The sequence below is a fragment of the Lissotriton vulgaris genome, chromosome 1_1 (assembly GCF_964263255.1).
Source record: "Lissotriton vulgaris chromosome 1_1, aLisVul1.2, whole genome shotgun sequence".
In the NCBI taxonomy this organism is placed as follows: domain Eukaryota; kingdom Metazoa; phylum Chordata; class Amphibia; order Caudata; family Salamandridae; genus Lissotriton; species Lissotriton vulgaris.
The window spans coordinates 234,106,335-234,119,960 of NC_141685.1; the positions used below are offsets into that span (position 1 = coordinate 234,106,335).

Sequence of the window (13,626 nt, forward strand, 5' to 3'; positions counted from 1 at the left end):
ATAATCACCAGATTATGAGAGTCCAGCAAAAATTACTCATTTTCGCCCGACGTGGGGCTCGAACCCACGACCCTGAGATTAAGAGTCTCATGCTCTACCGACTGAGCTAGCCGGGCTCCCACTTCAAGATGGTATGCAGACTAATCATTTTTTATGAAGGAAATCCATTCCTGGACAATTTTTGGGAGTTATTGCAGGTCTAATGCAAGATTAATCTCCATATTATGAGAGTCAATGCAATATTCAGGAAAAAATTACTCGTTTTCGCCCAACGTGGGGCTCGAACCCACGACCCTGAGATTAAGAGTCTCATGCTCTACCGACTGAGCTAGCCGGGCTCCCTCCTTAAGACAGTATGCAGACCAATCCCTTTTTGTGAAAAAAATCAAATCCTGGATATTCCTCTACTCTTGTTTTGCAAGGAAAGCCAGATTTATACATCCTTCAGAGGACAGAGTGTCAAAAAAAATAAGAGAAAATGAAAACGAAAGTTGTGAGAACTTCATTTTGAGATTGCATAAGAATTCAAATTCCTCTCACATGCTAAAGAATACCTGAACCCTTTTGATTAAACCACTTTAGTTGTTATAATGAGACCATATTTGAAAGCCATCTGTGATTTTTCTGTTCTTACTCTGCAATGACCATGGGCAATGACAAGTTAAAAATAAAATGTATGCAAATTTTATAATGGAGAATGCGGGCATCGATCCCGCTACCTCTCGCATGCTAAGCGAGCGCTCTACCATTTGAGCTAATTCCCCTGTGTGTTTAATCTGCATAACATGAAAAAAGTAACCTGACTGCCTTCCACACTTTATTTGCAGTCCAATTGCCCATAACAGTGTTCAGTTCACTCCTAACATATGCCTTACCTCCACTTATGGGATGTTTTACAGTTCAGGTTGGCCTGTTTACTACTCGAATATGAGTGATATTGTGGTGTGTTCATCTAGACTCATACCCTACCTAATCTTGAAGTTAAATTTCCCACCAATGAGAAACCAAGGGAGATACCATTTTTGATAGTTATTGCATGTCTAATGCAAGAATAATCACCAGATTATGAGAGTCCAGCAAAAATTACTCATTTTCGCCCGACGTGGGGCTCGAACCCACGACCCTGAGATTAAGAGTCTCATGCTCTACCGACTGAGCTAGCCGGGCTCCCACTTCAAGATGGTATGCAGACTAATCATTTTTTATGAAGGAAATCCATTCCTGGACAATTTTTGGGAGTTATTGCAGGTCTAATGCAAGATTAATCTCCATATTATGAGAGTCAATGCAATATTCAGGAAAAAATTACTCGTTTTCGCCCAACGTGGGGCTCGAACCCACGACCCTGAGATTAAGAGTCTCATGCTCTACCGACTGAGCTAGCCGGGCTCCCTCCTTAAGACAGTATGCAGACCAATCCCTTTTTGTGAAAAAAATCAAATCCTGGATATTCCTCTACTCTTGTTTTGCAAGGAAAGCCAGATTTATACATCCTTCAGAGGACAGAGTGTCAAAAAAAATAAGAGAAAATGAAAACGGAAGTTGTGAGAACTTCATTTTGAGATTGCATAAGAATTCAAATTCCTCTCACATGCTAAAGAATACCTGAACCCTTTTGATTAAACCACTTTAGTTGTTATAATGAGACCATATTTGAAAGCCATCTGTGATTTTTCTGTTCTTACTCTGCAATGACCATGGGCAATGACAAGTTAAAAATAAAATGTATGCAAATTTTATAATGGAGAATGCGGGCATCGATCCCGCTACCTCTCGCATGCTAAGCGAGCGCTCTACCATTTGAGCTAATTCCCCTGTGTGTTTAATCTGCATAACATGAAAAAAGTAACCTCACTGCCTTCCACACTTTATTTGAAGTCCAATTGCCCATAACAGTGTTCAGTTCACTCCTAACTTATGCCTTACCTCCACTTATGGGATGTTTTACAGTTCAGGTTGGCCTGTTTACTACTCGAATATGAGTGATATTGTGGTGTGTTCATCTAGACTCATACCCTACCTAATCTTGAAGTTAAATTTCCCACCAATGAGAAACCAAGGGAGATACCATTTTTGATAGTTATTGCATGTCTAATGCAAGAATAATCACCAGATTATGAGAGTCCAGCAAAAATTACTCATTTTCGCCCAACGTGGAGCTCAAACCCACGACCCTGAGATTAAAAGTCTCATGCTCTACCGACTGAGCTAGCCGGGCTCCCACTTCTAGATGGTATGCAGACTAATCATTTTTTATGAAGGAAATCCATTCCTGGACAATTTTTGGGAGTTATTGTAGGTCTAATGCAAGAATAATCTCCATATTATGAGAATCAATGCAATATTCAGGCAAAAATTACTCGTTTTCGCCCAACGTGGGGCTCGAACCCACGACCCTGAGATTAAGAGTCTCATGCTCTACCGACTGAGCTAGCCGGGCTCCCTCCTTAAGTCAGTATGCAGACCAATCCCTTTTTGTGAAAAAAATCAAATCCTGGATATTCCTCTACTCTTGTTTTGCAAGGAAAGCCAGATTTATACATCCTTCAGAGGACAGAGTGTCAAAAAAAATAAGAGAAAATGAAAATGGAAGTTGTGAGAACTTCATTTTGAGATTGCATAAGAATTCAAATTCCTCTCACATGCTAAAGAATACCTGAACCCTTTTGATTAAACCACTTTAGTTGTTATAATGAGACCATATTTGAAAGCCATCTGTGATTTTTCTGTTCTTACTCTGCAATGACCATGGGCAATGACAAGTTAAAAATAAAATGTATGCAAATTTTATAATGGAGAATGCGGGCATCGATCCCGCTATCTCTCGCATGCTAAGCGAGCGCTCTACCATTTGAGCTAATTCCCCTGTTTGTTTAAGCTGCATAACATGAAAAAAGTAACCTCACTGCCTTCCACACTTTATTTGAAGTTGAATTGCCCATAACAGTGTTCAGTTCACTCCTAACTTATGCCTTACCTCCACTTATGGGATGTTTTACAGTTCAGGTTGGCCTGTTTACTACTCGAATATGAGTGATATTGTGGTGTGTTCATCTAGACTCATACCCTACCTAATCTTGAAGTTAAATTTCCCACCAATGAGAAACCAAGGGAGATACCATTTTTGATAGTTATTGCATGTCTACTGCAAGAATAATCACCAGATTATGAGAGTCCAGCAAAAATTACTCATTTTCGCCCGACGTGGGGCTCGAACCCACGACCCTGAGATTAAGAGTCTCATGCTCTACCGACTGAGCTAGCCGGGCTCCCACTTCAAGATGGTATGCAGACTAATCATTTTTTATGAAGGAAATCCATTCCTGGACAATTTTTGGGAGTTATTGCAGGTCTAATGCAAGATTAATCTCCATATTATGAGAGTCAATGCAATATTCAGGAAAAAATTACTCGTTTTCGCCCAACGTGGGGCTCGAACCCACGACCCTGAGATTAAGAGTCTCATGCTCTACCGACTGAGCTAGCCGGGCTCCCTCCTTAAGACAGTATGCAGACCAATCCCTTTTTGTGAAAAAAATCAAATCCTGGATATTCCTCTACTCTTGTTTTGCAAGGAAAGCCAGATTTATACATCCTTCAGAGGACAGAGTGTCAAAAAAAATAAGAGAAAATGAAAACGAAAGTTGTGAGAACTTCATTTTGAGATTGCATAAGAATTCAAATTCCTCTCACATGCTAAAGAATACCTGAACCCTTTTGATTAAACCACTTTAGTTGTTATAATGAGACCATATTTGAAAGCCATCTGTGATTTTTCTGTTCTTACTCTGCAATGACCATGGGCAATGACAAGTTAAAAATAAAATGTATGCAAATTTTATAATGGAGAATGCGGGAATCGATCCCGCTACCTCTCGCATGCTAAGCGAGCGCTCTACCATTTGAGCTAATTCCCCTGTGTGTTTAATCTGCATAACATGAAAAAAGTAACCTGACTGCCTTCCACACTTTATTTGCAGTCCAATTGCCCATAACAGTGTTCAGTTCACTCCTAACATATGCCTTACCTCCACTTATGGGATGTTTTACAGTTCAGGTTGGCCTGTTTACTACTCGAATATGAGTGATATTGTGGTGTGTTCATCTAGACTCATACCCTACCTAATCTTGAAGTTAAATTTCCCACCAATGAGAAACCAAGGGAGATACCATTTTTGATAGTTATTGCATGTCTAATGCAAGAATAATCACCAGATTATGAGAGTCCAGCAAAAATTACTCATTTTCGCCCAACGTGGAGCTCAAACCCACGACCCTGAGATTAAAAGTCTCATGCTCTACCGACTGAGCTAGCCGGGCTCCCACTTCTAGATGGTATGCAGACTAATCATTTTTTATGAAGGAAATCCAGTCCTGGACAATTTTTGGGAGTTATTGTAGGTCTAATGCAAGAATAATCTCCATATTATGAGAATCAATGCAATATTCAGGCAAAAATTACTCGTTTTCGCCCAACGTGGGGCTCGAACCCACGACCCTGAGATTAAGAGTCTCATGCTCTACCGACTGAGCTAGCCGGGCTCCCTCCTTAAGACAGTATGCAGACCAATCCCTTTTTGTGAAAAAAATCAAATCCTGGATATTCCTCTACTCTTGTTTTGCAAGGAAAGCCAGATTTATACATCCTTCAGAGGACAGAGTGTCAAAACAAATAAGAGAAAATGAAAACGGAAGTTGTGAGAACTTCATTTTGAGATTGCATAAGAATTCAAATTCCTCTCACATGCTAAAGAATACCTGAACCCTTTTGATTAAACCACTTTAGTTGTTATAATGAGACCATATTTGAAAGCCATCTGTGATTTTTCTGTTCTTACTCTGCAATGACCTTGGCAATGACAAGTTAAAAATAAAATGTATGCAAATTTTATAATGGAGAATGTGGGCATCGATCCCACTACCTCTCGCATGCTAAGCGAGCGCTCTACCATTTGAGCTAATTCCCCTGTGTGTTTAATCTGCATAACATGAAAAAAGTAACCTCACTGCCTTCCACACTTTATTTGAAGTCCAATTGCCCATAACAGTGTTCAGTTCACTCCTAACTTATGCCTTACCTCCACTTATGGGATGTTTTACAGTTCAGGTTGGCCTGTTTACTACTCGAATATGAGTGATATTGTGGTGTGTTCATCTAGACTCATACCCTACCTAATCTTGAAGTTAAATTTCCCACCAATGAGAAACCAAGGGAGATACCATTTTTGATAGTTATTGCATGTCTAATGCAAGAATAATCACCAGATTATGAGGGTCCAGCAAAAATTACTCATTTTCGCCCAACGTGGAGCTCGAACCCACGACCCTGAGATTAAAAGTCTCATGCTCTACCGACTGAGCTAGCCGGGCTCCCACTTCTAGATGGTATGCAGACTAATCATTTTTTATGAAGGAAATCCAGTCCTGGACAATTTTTGGGAGTTATTGCAGGTCTAATGCAAGAATAATCTCCATATTATGAGAGTCAATGCAATATTCAGGCAAAAATTACTCGTTTTCGCCCAACGTGGGGCTCGAACCCACGACCCTGAGATTAAGAGTCTCATGCTCTACCGACTGAGCTAGCCGGGCTCCCTCCTTAAGACAGTATGCAGACCAATCCCTTTTTGTGAAAAAAATCAAATCCTGGATATTCCTCTACTCTTGTTTTGCAAGGAAAGCCAGATTTATACATCCTTCAGAGGACAGAGTGTCAAAACAAATAAGAGAAAATGAAAACGGAAGTTGTGAGAACTTCATTTTGAGATTGCATAAGAATTCAAATTCCTCTCACATGCTAAAGAATACCTGAACCCTTTTGATTAAACCACTTTAGTTGTTATAATGAGACCATATTTGAAAGCCATCTGTGATTTTTCTGTTCTTACTCTGCAATGACCTTGGCAATGACAAGTTAAAAATAAAATGTATGCAAATTTTATAATGGAGAATGTGGGCATCGATCCCGCTACCTCTCGCATGCTAAGCGAGCGCTCTACCATTTGAGCTAATTCCCCTGTGTGTTTAATCTGCATAACATGAAAAAAGTAACCTCACTGCCTTCCACACTTTATTTGAAGTCCAATTGCCCATAACAGTGTTCAGTTCACTCCTAACTTATGCCTTACCTCCACTTATGGGATGTTTTACAGTTCAGGTTGGCCTGTTTACTACTCGAATATGAGTGATATTGTGGTGTGTTCATCTAGACTCATACCCTACCTAATCTTGAAGTTAAATTTCCCACCAATGAGAAACCAAGGGAGATACCATTTTTGATAGTTATTGCATGTCTAATGCAAGAATAATCACCAGATTATGAGGGTCCAGCAAAAATTACTCATTTTCGCCCAACGTGGAGCTCGAACCCACGACCCTGAGATTAAAAGTCTCATGCTCTACCGACTGAGCTAGCCGGGCTCCCATTTCAAGATGGTATGCAGACTAATCATTTTTTATGAAGGAAATCCAGTCCTGGACAATTTTTGGGAGTTATTGCAGGTCTAATGCAAGATTAATCTCCATATTATGAGAGTCAATGCAATATTCAGGCAAAAATTACTCGTTTTTGCCCAACGTGGGGCTCGAACCAACGACCCTGAGATTAAGAGTCTCATGCTCTACCGACTGAGCTAGCCGGACTCCCTCCTTAAGACAGTATGCAGACCAATCCCTATTTGTGAAAAAAATCAAATCCTGGACATTCCTCTACTCTTGTTTTGCAAGGAAAGCCAGATTTATACATCCTTCAGAGGACAGAGTGTCAAAAAAAATAAGAGAAAATGAAAACGGAAGTTGTGAGAACTTCATTTTGAGATTGCATAAGAATTCAAATTCCTCTCACATGCTAAAGAATACCTGAACCCTTTTGATTAAACCACTTTAGTTGTTATAATGAGACCATATTTGAAAGCCATCTGTGATTTTTCTGTTCTTACTCTGCAATGACCATGGGCAATGACAAGTTAAAAATAAAATGTATGCAAATTTTATAATGGAGAATGCGGGCATCGATCCTGCTACCTCTTGCATGCTAAGCGAGCGCTCTACCATTTGAGCTAATTCCCCTGTGTGTTTAATCTGCATAACATGAAAAAAGTAACCTCACTGCCTTCCACACTTTATTTGCAGTCCAATTGCCCATAACAGTGTTCAGTTCACTCCTAACTTATGCCTTACCTCCACTTATGGGATGTTTTACAGTTCAGGTTGGCCTGTTTACTACTCGAATATGAGTGATATTGTGGTGTGTTCATCTAGACTCATACCCTACCTAATCTTGAAGTTAAATTTCCCACCAATGAGAAACCAAGGGAGATACCATTTTTATAGTTATTGCATGTCTAATGCAAGAATAATCACCAGATTATGAGAGTCCAGCAAAAATTACTCATTTTCGCCCGACGTGGGGCTTGAACCCACGACCCTGAGATTACGAGTCTCATGCTCTACCGACTGAGCTAGCCGGGCTCCCACTACCAGATGGTATGCAGACTAATCATTTTTTATGAAGGAAATCCATTCCTGGACAATTTTTGGGAGTTATTGCAGGTCTAATGCAAGATTAATCTCCATATTATGAGAGTCAATGCAATATTCAGGAAAAAATTACTCGTTTTCGCCCAACGTGGGGCTCGAACCCACGACCCTGAGATTAAGAGTCTCATGCTCTACCGACTGAGCTAGCCGGCTCCCTCCTTAAGACAGTATGCAGACCAATCCCTTTTTGTGAAGAAAATCAAATCCTGGATATTCCTCTACTCTTGTTTTGCAAGGAAAGCCAGATTTATACATCCTTCAGAGGACAGAGTGTCAAAAAAAATAAGAGAAAATGAAAATGGAAGTTGTGAGAACTTCATTTTGAGATTGCATAAGAATTCAAATTCCTCTCACATGCTAAAGAATACCTGAACCCTTTTGATTAAACCAATTTAGTTGTTATAATGAGACCATATTTGAAAGCCATCTGTGATTTTTCTGTTCTTACTCTGCAATGACCTTGGCAATGACAAGTTAAAAATAAAATGTATGCAAATTTTATAATGGAGAATGCGGGCATCGAGCCCGCTACCTCTCGCATGCTAAGCGAGCGCTTTACTATTTGAGCTAATTCCCCTGTGTGTTTAATCTGCATAACATGAAAAAAGTAACCTTACTGCGTTCCACACTTTATTTGAAGTCCAATTGCCCATAACAGTGTTCAGTTCACTCCTAACTTATGCCTTACCTCCACTTATGGGATGTTTTACAGTTCAGGTTGGCCTGTTTACTACTCGAATATGAGTGATATTGCGCTGTGTTCATCTAGACTCATACCCTAGCTAATCTTGAAGTTAAATTTCCCACCAATGAGAAACCAAGGGAGATACCATTTCTGATAGTTATTGCATGTCTAATGCAAGAATATTCACCAGATTATGAGAGTCAATGCAATAATCCAGCAAAAATTACTCATTTTCGCCCAACGTGGGGCTCGAACCCACGACCCTGAGATTAAGAGTCTCATGCTCTACCGACTGAGCTAGCCGGGCTCCCACTTCAAGATGGTATGCAGACTAATCATTTTTTATGAAGGAAATCCATTCCTGAACAATTTTTGGGAGTTATTGCAGGTCTAATGTAAGATTAATCTCCATATTATGAGAGTCAATGCAATATTCAGGAAAAAATTACTCGTTTTCGCCCAACGTGGGGCTCGAACCCACGACCCTGAGATTAAGAGTCTCATGCTCTACCGACTGAGCTAGCCGGGCTCCCTCCTTAAGTCAGTATGCAGACCAATCCCTTTTTGTGAAAAAAATCAAATCCTGGATATTCCTCTACTCTTGTTTTGCAAGGAAAGCCAGATTTATACATCCTTCAGAGGACAGAGTGTCAAAAAAAATAAGAGAAAATGAAAATGGAAGTTGTGAGAACTTCATTTTGAGATTGCATAAGAATTCAAATTCCTCTCACATGCTAAAGAATACCTGAACCCTTTTGATTAAACCACTTTAGTTGTTATAATGAGACCATATTTGAAAGCCATCTGTGATTTTTCTGTTCTTACTCTGCAATGACCATGGGCAATGACAAGTTAAAAATAAAATGTATGCAAATTTTATAATGGAGAATGCGGGCATCGATCCCGCTATCTCTCGCATGCTAAGCGAGCGCTCTACCATTTGAGCTAATTCCCCTGTTTGTTTAAGCTGCATAACATGAAAAAAGTAACCTCACTGCCTTCCACACTTTATTTGAAGTCCAATTGCCCATAACAGTGTTCAGTTCACTCCTAACTTATGCCTTACCTCCACTTATGGGATGTTTTACAGTTCAGGTTGGCCTGTTTACTACTCGAATATGAGTGATATTGTGGTGTGTTCATCTAGACTCATACCCTACCTAATCTTGAAGTTAAATTTCCCACCAATGAGAAACCAAGGGAGATACCATTTTTGATAGTTATTGCATGTCTACTGCAAGAATAATCACCAGATTATGAGAGTCCAGCAAAAATTACTCATTTTCGCCCGACGTGGGGCTCGAACCCACGACCCTGAGATTAAGAGTCTCATGCTCTACCGACTGAGCTAGCCGGGCTCCCACTTCAAGATGGTATGCAGACTAATCATTTTTTATGAAGGAAATCCAGTCCTGGACAATTTTTGGGAGTTATTGTAGGTCTAATGCAAGAATAATCTCCATATTATGAGAATCAATGCAATATTCAGGCAAAAATTACTCGTTTTCGCCCAACGTGGGGCTCGAACCCACGACCCTGAGATTAAGAGTCTCATGCTCTACCGACTGAGCTAGCCGGGCTCCCTCCTTAAGACAGTATGCAGACCAATCCCTTTTTGTGAAAAAAATCAAATCCTGGATATTCCTCTACTCTTGTTTTGCAAGGAAAGCCAGATTTATACATCCTTCAGAGGACAGAGTGTCAAAACAAATAAGAGAAAATGAAAACGGAAGTTGTGAGAACTTCATTTTGAGATTGCATAAGAATTCAAATTCCTCTCACATGCTAAAGAATACCTGAACCCTTTTGATTAAACCACTTTAGTTGTTATAATGAGACCATATTTGAAAGCCATCTGTGATTTTTCTGTTCTTACTCTGCAATGACCTTGGCAATGACAAGTTAAAAATAAAATGTATGCAAATTTTATAATGGAGAATGTGGGCATCGATCCCACTACCTCTCGCATGCTAAGCGAGCGCTCTACCATTTGAGCTAATTCCCCTGTGTGTTTAATCTGCATAACATGAAAAAAGTAACCTCACTGCCTTCCACACTTTATTTGAAGTCCAATTGCCCATAACAGTGTTCAGTTCACTCCTAACTTATGCCTTACCTCCACTTATGGGATGTTTTACAGTTCAGGTTGGCCTGTTTACTACTCGAATATGAGTGATATTGTGGTGTGTTCATCTAGACTCATACCCTACCTAATCTTGAAGTTAAATTTCCCACCAATGAGAAACCAAGGGAGATACCATTTTTGATAGTTATTGCATGTCTAATGCAAGAATAATCACCAGATTATGAGGGTCCAGCAAAAATTACTCATTTTCGCCCAACGTGGAGCTCGAACCCACGACCCTGAGATTAAAAGTCTCATGCTCTACCGACTGAGCTAGCCGGGCTCCCACTTCTAGATGGTATGCAGACTAATCATTTTTTATGAAGGAAATCCAGTCCTGGACAATTTTTGGGAGTTATTGCAGGTCTAATGCAAGAATAATCTCCATATTATGAGAGTCAATGCAATATTCAGGCAAAAATTACTCGTTTTCGCCCAACGTGGGGCTCGAACCCACGACCCTGAGATTAAGAGTCTCATGCTCTACCGACTGAGCTAGCCGGGCTCCCTCCTTAAGACAGTATGCAGACCAATCCCTTTTTGTGAAAAAAATCAAATCCTGGATATTCCTCTACTCTTGTTTTGCAAGGAAAGCCAGATTTATACATCCTTCAGAGGACAGAGTGTCAAAACAAATAAGAGAAAATGAAAACGGAAGTTGTGAGAACTTCATTTTGAGATTGCATAAGAATTCAAATTCCTCTCACATGCTAAAGAATACCTGAACCCTTTTGATTAAACCACTTTAGTTGTTATAATGAGACCATATTTGAAAGCCATCTGTGATTTTTCTGTTCTTACTCTGCAATGACCTTGGCAATGACAAGTTAAAAATAAAATGTATGCAAATTTTATAATGGAGAATGCGGGCATCGATCCCGCTACCTCTCACATGCTAAGCGAGCGCTCTACCATTTGAGCTAATTCCCCTGTGTGTTTAATCTGCATAACATGAAAAAAGTAACCTCACTGCCTTCCACACTTTATTTGAAGTCCAATTGCCCATAACAGTGTTCAGTTCACTCCTAACTTATGCCTTACCTCCACTTATGGGATGTTTTACAGTTCAGGTTGGCCTGTTTACTACTCGAATATGAGTGATATTGTGGTGTGTTCATCTAGACTCATACCCTACCTAATCTTGAAGTTAAATTTCCCACCATTGAGAAACCAAGGGAGATACCATTTTTGATAGTTATTGCATGTCTAATGCAAGAATAATCACCAGATTATGAGGGTCCAGCAAAAATTACTCATTTTCGCCCAACGTGGAGCTCGAACCCACGACCCTGAGATTAAAAGTCTCATGCTCTACCGACTGAGCTAGCCGGGCTCCCATTTCAAGATGGTATGCAGACTAATCATTTTTTATGAAGGAAATCCAGTCCTGGACAATTTTTGGGAGTTATTGCAGGTCTAATGCAAGATTAATCTCCATATTATGAGAGTCAATGCAATATTCAGGCAAAAATTACTCGTTTTTGCCCAACGTGGGGCTCGAACCAACGACCCTGAGATTAAGAGTCTCATGCTCTACCGACTGAGCTAGCCGGACTCCCTCCTTAAGACAGTATGCAGACCAATCCCTATTTGTGAAAAAAATCAAATCCTGGACATTCCTCTACTCTTGTTTTGCAAGGAAAGCCAGATTTATACATCCTTCAGAGGACAGAGTGTCAAAAAAAATAAGAGAAAATGAAAACGGAAGTTGTGAGAACTTCATTTTGAGATTGCATAAGAATTCAAATTCCTCTCACATGCTAAAGAATACCTGAACCCTTTTGATTAAACCACTTTAGTTGTTATAATGAGACCATATTTGAAAGCCATCTGTGATTTTTCTGTTCTTACTCTGCAATGACCATGGGCAATGACAAGTTAAAAATAAAATGTATGCAAATTTTATAATGGAGAATGCGGGCATCGATCCTGCTACCTCTTGCATGCTAAGCGAGCGCTCTACCATTTGAGCTAATTCCCCTGTGTGTTTAATCTGCATAACATGAAAAAAGTAACCTCACTGCCTTCCACACTTTATTTGCAGTCCAATTGCCCATAACAGTGTTCAGTTCACTCCTAACTTATGCCTTACCTCCACTTATGGGATGTTTTACAGTTCAGGTTGGCCTGTTTACTACTCGAATATGAGTGATATTGTGGTGTGTTCATCTAGACTCATACCCTACCTAATCTTGAAGTTAAATTTCCCACCAATGAGAAACCAAGGGAGATACCATTTTTATAGTTATTGCATGTCTAATGCAAGAATAATCACCAGATTATGAGAGTCCAGCAAAAATTACTCATTTTCGCCCGACGTGGGGCTTGAACCCACGACCCTGAGATTACGAGTCTCATGCTCTACCGACTGAGCTAGCCGGGCTCCCACTACCAGATGGTATGCAGACTAATCATTTTTTATGAAGGAAATCCATTCCTGGACAATTTTTGGGAGTTATTGCAGGTCTAATGCAAGATTAATCTCCATATTATGAGAGTCAATGCAATATTCAGGAAAAAATTACTCGTTTTCGCCCAACGTGGGGCTCGAACCCACGACCCTGAGATTAAGAGTCTCATGCTCTACCGACTGAGCTAGCCGGGCTCCCTCCTAAGCGAGCGTTTTACTATTTGAGCTAATTCCCCTGTGTGTTTAATCTGCATAACATGAAAAAAGTAACCTTACTGCCTTCCACACTTTATTTGAAGTCCAATTGCCCATAACAGTGTTCAGTTCACTCCTAACTTATCCACTTATGGGATGTTTTACAGTTCAGGTTGGCCTGTTTACTACTCGAATATGAGTGATATTGCGCTGTGTTCATCTAGACTCATACCCTAGCTAATCTTGAAGTTAAATTTCCCACCAATGAGAAACCAAGGGAGATACCATTTCTGATAGTTATTGCATGTCTAATGCAAGAATGCTCACCAGATTATGAGAGTCAATGCAATAATCCAGCAAAAATTACTCATTTTTGCCCAACGTGGGGCTCGAACCCACGACCCTGAGATTAAGAGTCTCATGCTCTACCGACTGAGCTAGCCGGGCTCCCACTTCAAGATGGTATGCAGACTAATCATTTTTTATGAAGGAAATCCAGTCCTGGACAATTTTTGGGAGTTATTGCAGGTCTAATGCAAGAATAATCTCCATATTATGAGAGTCTATGCAATATTCAGGGAAAAATAACTCTTTTTCGCCCAACGTGGGGCTCGAACCCACGACCCTGAGATTAAGAGTCTCATGCTCTACCGACTGAGCTAGCCGGGCTCC

At 40.2% G+C, this 13,626-nt stretch overlaps 10 non-coding genes across 10 annotated transcripts; all 10 read right to left on the minus strand.

The window, feature by feature from the left end:
• Positions 1-43: 43 nt before the first annotated feature.
• Positions 44-116, minus strand: TRNAK-CUU (transfer RNA lysine (anticodon CUU)). Its single transcript has one exon. It is a non-coding gene; the product is annotated as a tRNA-Lys (tRNA).
• Positions 117-691: 575 nt separating this feature from the next.
• Positions 692-764, minus strand: TRNAA-AGC (transfer RNA alanine (anticodon AGC)). The gene has a single exon. It is a non-coding gene; the product is annotated as a tRNA-Ala (tRNA).
• A 330-nt stretch (positions 765-1,094) lies between these two features.
• On the minus strand, positions 1,095-1,167 carry TRNAK-CUU (transfer RNA lysine (anticodon CUU)). Its single transcript has one exon. It is a non-coding gene; the product is annotated as a tRNA-Lys (tRNA).
• A 575-nt stretch (positions 1,168-1,742) lies between these two features.
• Positions 1,743-1,815, minus strand: TRNAA-AGC (transfer RNA alanine (anticodon AGC)). Its single transcript has one exon. It is a non-coding gene; the product is annotated as a tRNA-Ala (tRNA).
• A 1,381-nt stretch (positions 1,816-3,196) lies between these two features.
• TRNAK-CUU (transfer RNA lysine (anticodon CUU)) lies at positions 3,197-3,269 on the minus strand. The gene has a single exon. It is a non-coding gene; the product is annotated as a tRNA-Lys (tRNA).
• Positions 3,270-3,844: 575 nt separating this feature from the next.
• On the minus strand, positions 3,845-3,917 carry TRNAA-AGC (transfer RNA alanine (anticodon AGC)). Its single transcript has one exon. It is a non-coding gene; the product is annotated as a tRNA-Ala (tRNA).
• Positions 3,918-7,397: 3,480 nt separating this feature from the next.
• TRNAT-CGU (transfer RNA threonine (anticodon CGU)) lies at positions 7,398-7,470 on the minus strand. Its single transcript has one exon. It is a non-coding gene; the product is annotated as a tRNA-Thr (tRNA).
• Positions 7,471-9,509: 2,039 nt separating this feature from the next.
• Positions 9,510-9,582, minus strand: TRNAK-CUU (transfer RNA lysine (anticodon CUU)). The gene has a single exon. It is a non-coding gene; the product is annotated as a tRNA-Lys (tRNA).
• Positions 9,583-12,659: 3,077 nt separating this feature from the next.
• Positions 12,660-12,732, minus strand: TRNAT-CGU (transfer RNA threonine (anticodon CGU)). The gene has a single exon. It is a non-coding gene; the product is annotated as a tRNA-Thr (tRNA).
• Positions 12,733-13,328: 596 nt separating this feature from the next.
• On the minus strand, positions 13,329-13,401 carry TRNAK-CUU (transfer RNA lysine (anticodon CUU)). Its single transcript has one exon. It is a non-coding gene; the product is annotated as a tRNA-Lys (tRNA).
• Between the last annotated feature and the right edge of the window lie 225 nt (positions 13,402-13,626).